The sequence below is a fragment of the Cebus imitator genome, unplaced genomic scaffold (assembly GCF_001604975.1).
Source record: "Cebus imitator isolate Cc_AM_T3 unplaced genomic scaffold, Cebus_imitator-1.0 Scaffold148, whole genome shotgun sequence".
Classification (NCBI taxonomy): domain Eukaryota; kingdom Metazoa; phylum Chordata; class Mammalia; order Primates; family Cebidae; genus Cebus; species Cebus imitator.
The window spans coordinates 612,756-623,274 of record NW_016107463.1 but is presented as its reverse complement, the minus strand read 5'-3'; positions in this window follow the sequence as shown (position 1 = coordinate 623,274).

The window sequence follows — 10,519 nt, the reverse complement described above, 5'->3', positions numbered from 1 at the left end:
CAGCCTAGCCAACATGATGAAACCCCATCTCTACCGAAAATACAAAAATTAGCCAGGTATGGTGGCACACGCCTGTAATCCCAGCTACTAAGGTGGCTGAGGCAGAAGAATTGCTTGAATCCTGGAGGTGGAGGTTTCAGTGAGCTGAGGTCACATCACTGCACTCTAGCCTGGATGACAGAGTGAGATGCCATCTCAAAAAAAAAAAAAAAAAAAAGGTACAAAGGAAGTGTTGTGTATTCTTTATTTTTAAAGCTTCACTCATTTATTCTACACACACAGACATTTATTTATTTATTTTATTTTGAGATGGAGTCTCTGCCTCTGTTGCCCAGGCTGAAGTGCTGTGGCGGATCTCAGCTCACTGAAACATTTGCCTCCTGGGTTCAGGTGATTTTCCTGCCTCAACCTTCTGAGTAGCTGGGATTACAGGCACATGCCACCACACCAGTTAGTTTTGGTATTTTTAGTAGAGACAGGGTTTTGGATTGTTGGCCAGGCTGGTCTCAAACTCCTCACCTCAAGTAATCCACCCGCCTCGGCGTCCCGAAGTGCTGAGGTTACAGGTGTGTACCACCACACCCTGCTAATTTTTGTATTTTTAGTAGAGATAGATAGGGTTTTGCTATGTTGGCCAGGCTGGTCTCAAACTCCTGACCTCAAGTGATCTGCCCACCTTGGCCTCCCAAAGTGGCAAAACCCCCCATCGCTACTAAAAATACAAAACTTAGCTGGTTGTAGTCACGTGTGCCTGTAATCCCAGCTACTTGGGAGGCTGAGGCAGAAGAATTGCTTGAACCCAGTGGGGTGGAGCTTGCAGTGAGCCAAGATTGCACACCTCACTCCAGCCTGTGTGACAGAGTGAGACTCCGTCTCAAAACATAAAAATAAAAATAAATTGAGTCTATGAAATAAACTGACAATGGATATGTTAATAGGAGAAAAATCATTTTAATGACAATCTTGTCCACGTGAGTCCCAAAATATAAGACCAGAGCTACTGAAAGCAATAGAGGGGCCTGTGACTTCTGGGGGAGCTGTGGTGACAAGTTATGGGAGGGCAAGGAGAGGAAATGCACGGGGAGCAGAGGTTGTCTTGTTATGCAGATAAAAGATCTCATGATAGAAGTTCTCTTGCAGCAGCCCTCAGAAGAATAGATGATAGTCTGTGATGAACTCTAGGTGTGGGGTCGAACTTCAGTCTCTCCTGTGATACAGTTAATGTTCTCTTGTTGATGAGACTCCTGGGGGAGGGGACTCATGACAATTCTATTCCCTCTAGAAAGTCTCTCTGTAATTGCCCAGTGGGTTCTTCTTGCCTGCTGCCTGGAAAAGCCAATACAATGAGATCAGCAGGAGTGTTACAGCAGAGAAATAATTTAATTATTGCAAGGCAGCTGAGTGGAAGTACAAGAGATAATTCTCAGTCCCTGAGGATTCAGAGGCTGGGATCTTTCAAGAATCGTTTGGTGCACAGGGGGCTAGTGAACAGTTAATGCTGAATGGTTGGGTCTAGGATGAAATCACAGTGGGCGGAAGGTGTCTTCTTGCCCTGAGGCAGTTCCAGGGTGGGGTGGCAGGACTGGTCGAGTCAGTTTCTTGGTATAGGTTACTGGTCCAGGTGGTGCCAACTGGTGCATCAGAATACAAGTTCTGAAAAATACCTCAAATACCACTCTTAGGTTTTATTATAATGATGTTATCTCCAGGAGCAACTGAGGGGGGGCGGTTACAAGTCTTTTTTAAAATTTTTTTATTTTTATTTTTATTTTTTTTTAAAGATGGGGTTTCATCATGATGGCCAGGCTGGTCTTGAACTCCTGACCTCAGGTGATCCACCCACCTCAGCCTCCCAAAGTGCTAGGATTACAGGCGTGAGCCACTGTGCCGGGCAGGTTACAAATCTTATCACCTCTGGCAACATGACTCCTGAACTGTAATTCCAACCTTGTGGCCAACTTGTTAGATTTATACAGGTGGTTTCAGTCCCTGAGCAAAGAGGGGATTTGTTTTGGGAGGGAACTGTTAATCATCTTTTAAAGTTAAATTGTAAACTAAACTTCCATAGTTAGCTTGGCCTATGCCCATGAATGAACAAAGACAGTTAGCTTGTGAGGTTAGAAGCAAGATGAAGGCAGCTATGTCAGATTTATCTCGCTGTCATAATTTTTGCAAAGGCAGTTTCGTGTCTTTAGGCAGACAAGGGAAATTCAGAGAGATCCCTTTCTTGTGTTTTAGGGAAGAAAGGGGTGAGAGACCTTGGTTCTGAGGTTGCCTCCAATCTGCATTAGTTCAAAATACTCAGCATGCCCAAGTGCCATACTTCAGTGCATCACTTTCTGAGCCCAACAGCTTACAGCAGGTAAAGCAAGGCTCAGAGAACAAGGAGAAGAGGGGGGTGGCGAGATCATGCAGTGCTCTGTGGGCCTTAGTAAGGAATTTGGATTGTATTTATTTATTTGTTTTTTTTGAGACAAGGTCTGGCTCTATTGCCCAGGCCTGAGTGCAGTGGTGCTGAAGCAGGAACTAGCAAGGAAGGGGTGATTTATTCGGCCTGGAGCAGGGTGACATAGTTGTTTAACAGCCAAGCTCGCCTAGCAAAGAGAAGCTTTGTCTTTATATAGGCTTACAACTCTAGATATTACACGTGAAAGGGTCTTGGGTTTACAGTCTTAGAAATTACATGTGAAAGCGTCTTGGGTTTACAGTTTTAGAAACTACATGTGAAAGGGTCTTGGTCCATGGAGTAGGCGTGGGGTGGGGTTTGATCTTGTTTAGGTAAAAACAATGCCTTCCGGAAAGATTCCCCCATACCATGCCTGCTATCTATAGGAAGATGATTAAGGAGGCGCTGGTCGGCCAGGTTTTACTTTTACTGAAATGCAGCGTGGAAGTCAAGGGGGAGGTGATCTTAAATGCTTGGATCTCTTTCCTCAGTGCAATCATGGCTCACTACATCCTCCACCTCTGGGCACAAGTGATCCTCCCACCTCAGCCTCCCCAGTAGCTGAGACTACAGGCGCATGCCACCACATGTGGCTAATTTTTTCTAGAGACAGCGTTTTGCCATGTTTCCCAGGCTGGTCTTGAACTCCTGACCTCAAGCAATCCACCCACCTCGGCCTTCCAAAGTGCAAATTATAGGCAAAAGCCACCATGCTTGGCCCTGGCTTCTATTTTAAGACCACAAGAAGAAGTCATTCAACATTTTTTAGAAAAGAAATACGGTAAAGTTCACAAAACAAAAGTTGCCCTTTTAATGTGCACGATTCAGTGATATTTAGTACACTGTGTTGTGCAATTATCGTTATCCAGTTCCAGAACATTTTTCATCACCCCAAAAGGAAACCCCACACCCTTTCAGCAGCCAGTCCCCATTCCTCCCTCACCCACCTCCTGCCCCTGCAGCACCAGCCCGTCAGCCCCTAACCTGCTTTCCTTCTCTATGAATTTGCCTCTTCTGAACATTTCACCCAAGTGGAATCACACAACACACAGCCTTTTTAAACTGGCTTCTTTCATTCAGTGTCATGTTTTCTAGATTCATCCATGTTATAGCATGGATCAATACACAAGAGCTATTTATTTATTATTATTATTTTTTCAGACAGAGTCCTGCTCCCTCACCCAGGCTGGAATGCAGTGGTGCAATCTCGGCTGACTGCAACTTCCGCCTCCTGGGTTCAAGTGATTCTCACACCTCAGCCTCTCAAGCAGCTGGGACTACAGGTGTGCACCACCATGCCCAGCTAATTTTTTATATTTTTAGTAGAGATAGGGTTTCACCATGTTGGCCATGCTGGTCTCAAACTCTTGGCCTCAAGCGATCTGTCTGCCGTGGCTTTCCAAAGTGTTGGGATTACAGGTGTAAACCAGCTCGCCCAGCCTTATTTTTTATTTCTTTATTTTTTGTAGAGATGGGGTCTCCTTCTGTTGCCCATGCTGGTCATAAACTTCTGACCTCAAGTAGTCCTCCTGCCTTAGCCTCCCAAAGTGCTAGGATTACAGTGATCCTCCTGAGTAGCTGGGATTACAGGTGGGCACCACCACACCCAGCTAATTTTTGTATTTTTAGTACAGACGGGTTTTCACCATGTTGGCCAGGATGGCCTCGAATTCCTGACTTCAGATGATCCACCTGCCTTGGCCTCCTAATGTGTAGGAATTACAGGCATGAGCCAAGGCACTTGGCCTGAGGATACTTTTTAAAAGGCGTGTGAACTGATGCGACTTATGTTTTAGGATAATCTGCTGTGGAAAGAATATTCGGGTAGGAGAGAAGCCAGAGGGAAAGCAGGTAGATCAGCTGGGGGCTGCTGCAGCGGGGAGGGTAGGGATGCCGGAGACCTGGTCTAGTGGCTGCAGTGGAGATGGAGCGGGGAATGGGGCACCAGGCGTTCCAAGCACCTGCAAGGGAGCAGGCTCTGTGTGGGGCTTGTGGCCGGACCAGGCCCGCTGCACCTTGGAAATATCTCACAGGGAAGGTGCACAAGACTTGCTGATGGATGAGGGGTGACAGAAGTAAGATGCCAAGTACCCAGGAAGTCGGGATTGAGGAGGGGAACAAAAGTGGAGGAAAACTGGCCTGGCACAGTGGGCTCATGCCTGTCATCCCAGCACTTTGGGAGACTGAGCATGTTGCTATGGCTTGAATATTTGTCCCCTTCAAAATTCATGTTGAAATTTAATCTCCAATGTGGTAGTACTGAGAGGTGGGCCTGTAAGAGGGCTCTGCCCTCATAAATGGAATAATCCATTCATTAGTTAATGGATTAATGGGTTATCATGGGAATAAGATTAGTGGCATGATAAGAAGGGAGAAATGAGCTAGCACAATCAGCCCCCTTGTAGCTGGGATTACAGGCATGTGCCACCATACCTGGCTAATTTTTGTATTTTCAGTAGAGATGGGGTTTCATCATGTTGGCTTGGCTAGTCTCGAACTCCTGACATCTGAGGTAGGAAGTTTGAGACCGGCCTGGTCACCATAGTGAAACCCCGTCTCTACCAAAAATACAAAAATTAGCTGCATATGGTGGTGCACACCTGTAATCCCAGCTACTCAGGAGAATGAGGCAGGAGAATCGTCTGAACCCAGGAAGTGCAGGTTGCAGAGAGCCAAGATCACATTACTGCACTCCAGCCTGGGCGATAGAGCAAGACTCCATCTCAAAAAAACCAAAAAACAAAAAACAAAAAAACAGAAGTTGGGTGAGGGGAAATCCAGAATTCCATTTCGGGTACATTAAGCTTGAGATATCTAATCAAAAATGTTAATCAGGCAATGGAAATTCAAATTTAGAAATTAGTGGGGAAGTCAGAGCTAGAAAGGAAAATTTAAGGACCACTAGCCAGAAGATTGAGTTTAAATTCAGGAGAATATGTACTGAATTATTTGCATTATAATAAAGTGATTTCCACCCTCAAGGGTGACCAAGCATAAGAGGTCTATAAATCTATTACTTCTCAGCTTCTAGCAAAAAGCAGAATATTCTGCATTTGAATGAGTACTCAGCATTTACGGACATCCGAAGAGGACTATATTCAGAGCCCCTAGTCCCATTCCACACATCTCTTTTCAGCAATAGAAATTGCTGCTGCAGTCAATCAGCCCAACAACCAGGTAACACACAGTGTGTAAGTAAAACGAAGTTTGCCTTTCAATAAGAAAATCAACAAAGTGAGTCAGGCTCCTGTTCACTGAGGTCACTTAACATCAAGAAGTCAAACTCTTTTTTTTTTTTTTTGAGACAGGGTCTCACTCTGTCACCCAGGCTAAAGTGCAGTGGCATGCTACTCTCTGCAGCCTGGAATTTCTGGGCTCATGCCATCTTCCCACCTCAGCCTCCCAAGTGGCTGGGACTACAGGCAGGTACTACTAGGACCAGCTAATTTTTTGTTTTTTGTAGATGGGGTTACCCAGGCTGGTCTCAAACTCCTGGGCTCAAGACACTGTCCCACCTTTCATGCATGATTTTTCTCAGTCACTTTGCCAGCTGAAGATTTCCAGCCGGCAAACCCCTGCCTAGGCCTTGCTCAGGCCTCGGCTTGCTGCAGAAGACACTCCATCTACTCAGCCTGCCCAGCCGCACCTGGCTTACACTCCAGAGCAGGTTCCATGGCCGCCACTACTGCCGGCTTAGCCCGAGGCAGGAGGGGGTGTGTGAGTGAGTGTATGTGGGGTCAGGTCAGACATTCCAAGTGCTGACAGAGGAGTGGGGTCTGTGTGGGGCTTGTGGCTGGAGCAGGCGTGTCACAAGTGACTCCCATGGTGGACTCTGGCATCTAGATGAGGGGAACACAGTGGCACTCAGGTAGGGGTGCCTATGACCCTGAAGCCCCAGAGGGGGTGTTACAGCATGCTAATTAGCTCTTTTAGTCCCTTAGTCCACAGCCTGATGGATGACAGCGTGTTAACAGCTCCGTCGGTCCTGTTGCCCATTCTGGCTCATGGCTCCAGGGCTGGCTCAGCCCTACTGCTGCTTCCCATCACACGAGGCAGCTTCCCTCCACTGGCGGAGGGTGTATAGCTTTCTTTGTACCTGTATTTGATGAGTCCCGAGTTCTTATCTCCCGTCTAAAAAGTATGAGGTTATGCTGACGATCAAAGGGTGAGGAGGGCAGAGAAGAATTTTAGTGAGCGACGAAACAGCTCTCAGCAGAGAGATGGGAGGGTGGTCCCCTACTGAAGTCAGATGGTCTCTCTCTCTGTGTGGCTGGGTCTGGAGCATTTATGTGCTCAGAATAGGAAGTATGTGCTGATTGGTTTGTGGGTATGCAAAAAAAGGCTAAAATAAAGGTACCACTCAAAGGTGGGCAGGACAGTGTAATAAACCAATTAGGGAAGGGTAGGTACATGTAAAATAGGTGAAGGGTGGGGATCAATCAGAGGAAAGTGTGGAAAGATCAATCACAGGAAGAGAGGTTCTCAATCCATTCTGTGAACTTACCTGGGATTTGTAGCTAGGCTTTAAGCTGTCTATGGCTTGAAGGTTGGGTCACTGGGGATCTGCCTCCGTCTGCCTAGGATTTGTCCTCCTCCTACTGCTATCACCTTTGTCAGGTCTCCATATGCAAGCCTGGAGCCTGAAAATCTGAAGTCCTGCTTGTCCCGGCTGAAGTCTCCCACCCGCTGCCTGCATTCACCATTGTCCCTAATCACCCAGCGGAGCTTCCCCAGACTAGCCCCTCATCCAACCCTGCCATCTTAACTGTTCTTATGATAATACAAATAACTCTGACCCAACTCTACCATTGTAACTGAATTTGTGGTCATGTACACTCCTTGTCCCCTACCCTGCACCACTGTAGCTAAACTTACTCTGCAACACCCCTATCCCCCAAAAAACTACCCAAGTCTATAAAACCAACTCCTATCCCACTGCCCTTTACTAATGCCCTTTTCAGCCTTAGCTCACCTGCACCTAGGTGAATAAACAGCCATGTTGCTCATACAAAGCTTGTTTGGAAGGTCTCTTCATTCAAATTGCATGTTTTTCAACAACCTTGGCATCCCAAAGTACTGTGATTACAGGCATGAGCCAACTTTTGTTTAAATTGAAAGAGAAAATATTCATAATGTGTTTCCCAGTAAAATAACTTTATTTTTCCTTTTTTTGGTGTACAACATTATGTTTTGATATATGTATACCTTTCGGAATGGCTAAATCAAGCTAATTAACATAAATATTACCTCACATACTTTTTTGTGGCAGAATACTCAAAATTTATTCTCTAATTTTCACGTATATAATATATTGTTATTAAATGTAATCACCATAGATCTTGAAATTGCCTTTGTAGAAATTATAGTAGTAAGCAAAGTCTGCCATAACTGACTCCATCTTGCTTCTACCAGACGAAATTGCTTTTGGTCATTCCTTTTTTTTTTTTTTTTTAAGACACAGTCTTGCTCTATCACCCAGTCTGGAGTGCAGTGGTGTAATCTCAGCTCACTGCAACCTCCACCTCCCAGGTTCAAGCAATTCTCCTCCTTCAGCCTCCTGTGTAGCTGAGATTACAGGTACCCACCACCACACCTGGCTAATTTTTGTATACTTAGTTGAGACGTTTCGCCATGTTGGCCAGGCTGGTGCTTTCGCTTATTCTTAGGCAGAGACCATAATAGTCCTTCCCCGGAACTAATCTCCTTCTTGTTCAAAAATTGAAACTGAGAACAGGAACAGTGCTCATGCCTGTAATACCAGCCCTTTGGAAGGCCAAGATGGGTGGATCATGAGGTCAGGAGTTCAAGATTAGCCTGGCCAACATGGTGAAACCCCGTGTTTACTAAAAATAGAAAAATTAGCTGGGCATAGTGGGGTGTGCCTGTAATCCCAGCTACTCAGGAGGCTGAGGCAGGGGAATTACTTGCACCAAGACCCAGGAGATGGAGGTTTCAGTGTGCCAAGATTGTGTCACTGCACTAAAACCTGGGCTACGGAGCGAGACTCTGTAAAAAAAAAAAAAAAATTGAAACTATATTTGTAAAGACTAACAAAAGGTCATAGGGTTAGAATTATTGGATCTCTCCCAAGAAAGAATTCAGGGTGAGTACATAAAGTGAAAACAAGTTCATTAGGAAAGTAAAGGAATAAAGAATGGCTACTCCATACTCCACAGACAGAGCAGCGGCATGGGTGGCTCAGCTACTTATATTGTTACTTCTTGATTATATGCTAAACAAGGGGTGGATTATTCATGAGTTTTCTGGAAAAGGAGTGGGCAATTCTTGGAACTGAAGGTTCCTCCCCTTAGCAGACCATATAGGGTAACTTCATGTTGCCATAGCATTTGTAAACTGTCATGGAACTGGTGGGAGTGTCTTTTAGCATGCTAGTATCTTATAATTAGCATATGAGCACTGAGGACAACCACAGGTCACTCTCGTGGCCATCTTGGTTTTGGCTGGCTTCTTTACCATCACCATTCTTTTTTTTTTGAGACAGTCTCACTCGGTCACCCAGGCTGGAGTAAATGGTGCAATCTCAGCTCACTGCAACCTCTGCCTCCTGGGTTTAAGTGATTTTCCTGCCTCAGCCTCCTGAATAGCTGGGACTACAAGTGCGTGCCACCAAGCCCAGCTAATTTTTGTATTTTTTAGTAGAGATGGGGTTTCACTATGTTGGCTAGGATGGTCTCAAACTCCTAGCCTCAAGTGATCCACCCGCTTTGGCCTCCCTAAGTATTGGTATTACAGGTGTGAGCCACCATGCTGGGCCACCACAACCTGTTTTGCAAGGTCTTTGTGACCCGTATCTTGTGCAGACCTCCCGTCTCATTCTGTAACTTAGAATGCCTAACCTCTTGGGAATGGAGCCCAGTAGGTCTCAGCCTATTCAAGATGGTGTTGCTTTGGTTCAAATGCCTCTGACAGTAGGGACTTGGACTTCGCTAAAGAATAGACATAGTTACTGGCCAACCAGCCTGGCCAACATGGTGAAACCCCGTCTCTACTAAGAATACAAAAATTAGCTGGGCATGGTGGTGGGCACCTGTAATCCTAGCTATTCGGGAGGCTGAGGCAGAACCACTTGAATTCAGGAGGTGGAGGTTGCAGTGAGCTGAAATGGAGCCACTGCACTCCAGCCTCGGTGACAGAGCAAGACTCCGTCTCACACACACACACACACACACACACACACATTAGCATAATTAAACAAATGACCTGCCATGGCTAACTTGTTTTCCTACAAGTTGCTTACTATCCCAGAGTCACATAACTGGGGGTTGCAAGATTTATAACTTCCCCAACTGTTCCTATAGATAACATCACTATTGTGAAAACGAAAAAACTGGTCTTTGAGATATTCTTCAGATTTAGCGTTTGGCAGACTACGAGACACCACCTGATCTGAGACTCCTTCCTGGAAATGGACTTGGCCGCACAAAGACTGTTTAGACAGCACTTGATTTCATTCCCAGCCCATCAGTTGTTTTGGTTCCCCAGCCCCCAGCCCGCCAAAGTACCCTTAAACACTCTAGCCTCTGAATTCTCAGAGAGGTGGATTTGAGGAATTTTTCCCATCCTCCCACTGGGCTGGCTCTGTGATAATTAAACTCCTTCTTTGCTGCAACACCTGCTATCCTAGATTCATTGGTTATCTTTTTCTGGGCAGTGAGCAAGAAGAACCTGTCAGGCTGTAACAATCTCTTGAACTTACTCCTCCTGCCTAAATGAAATTTTGTGTCCTTTGACCAACATCTGTCAATTCTCTGTGAAAGTTATCAATATTAGGCTGGGCACGGTGGCTTACACCTGTAATCCCAGCACTTTGGGCGGCTGAGGCAGGTGGATCACTTGAGATCAGTTCGAGACCAGCCTGGCCAACATGGTAAAACTCCGTCTCCACTAAAAATACAAAAATTAGCCAGGCATGGTGGTGCATGCCTGTAATCCCAGCTACTCAGGAGACTGAGGCAGAAGAATTGCTTGAACCTGGGAGGCAGAGTTTGCAGTGAGCTGAGATCACACTACTACACTTTGCACTCCAGCCTGGGTGACAGAGTAAGACTGTCT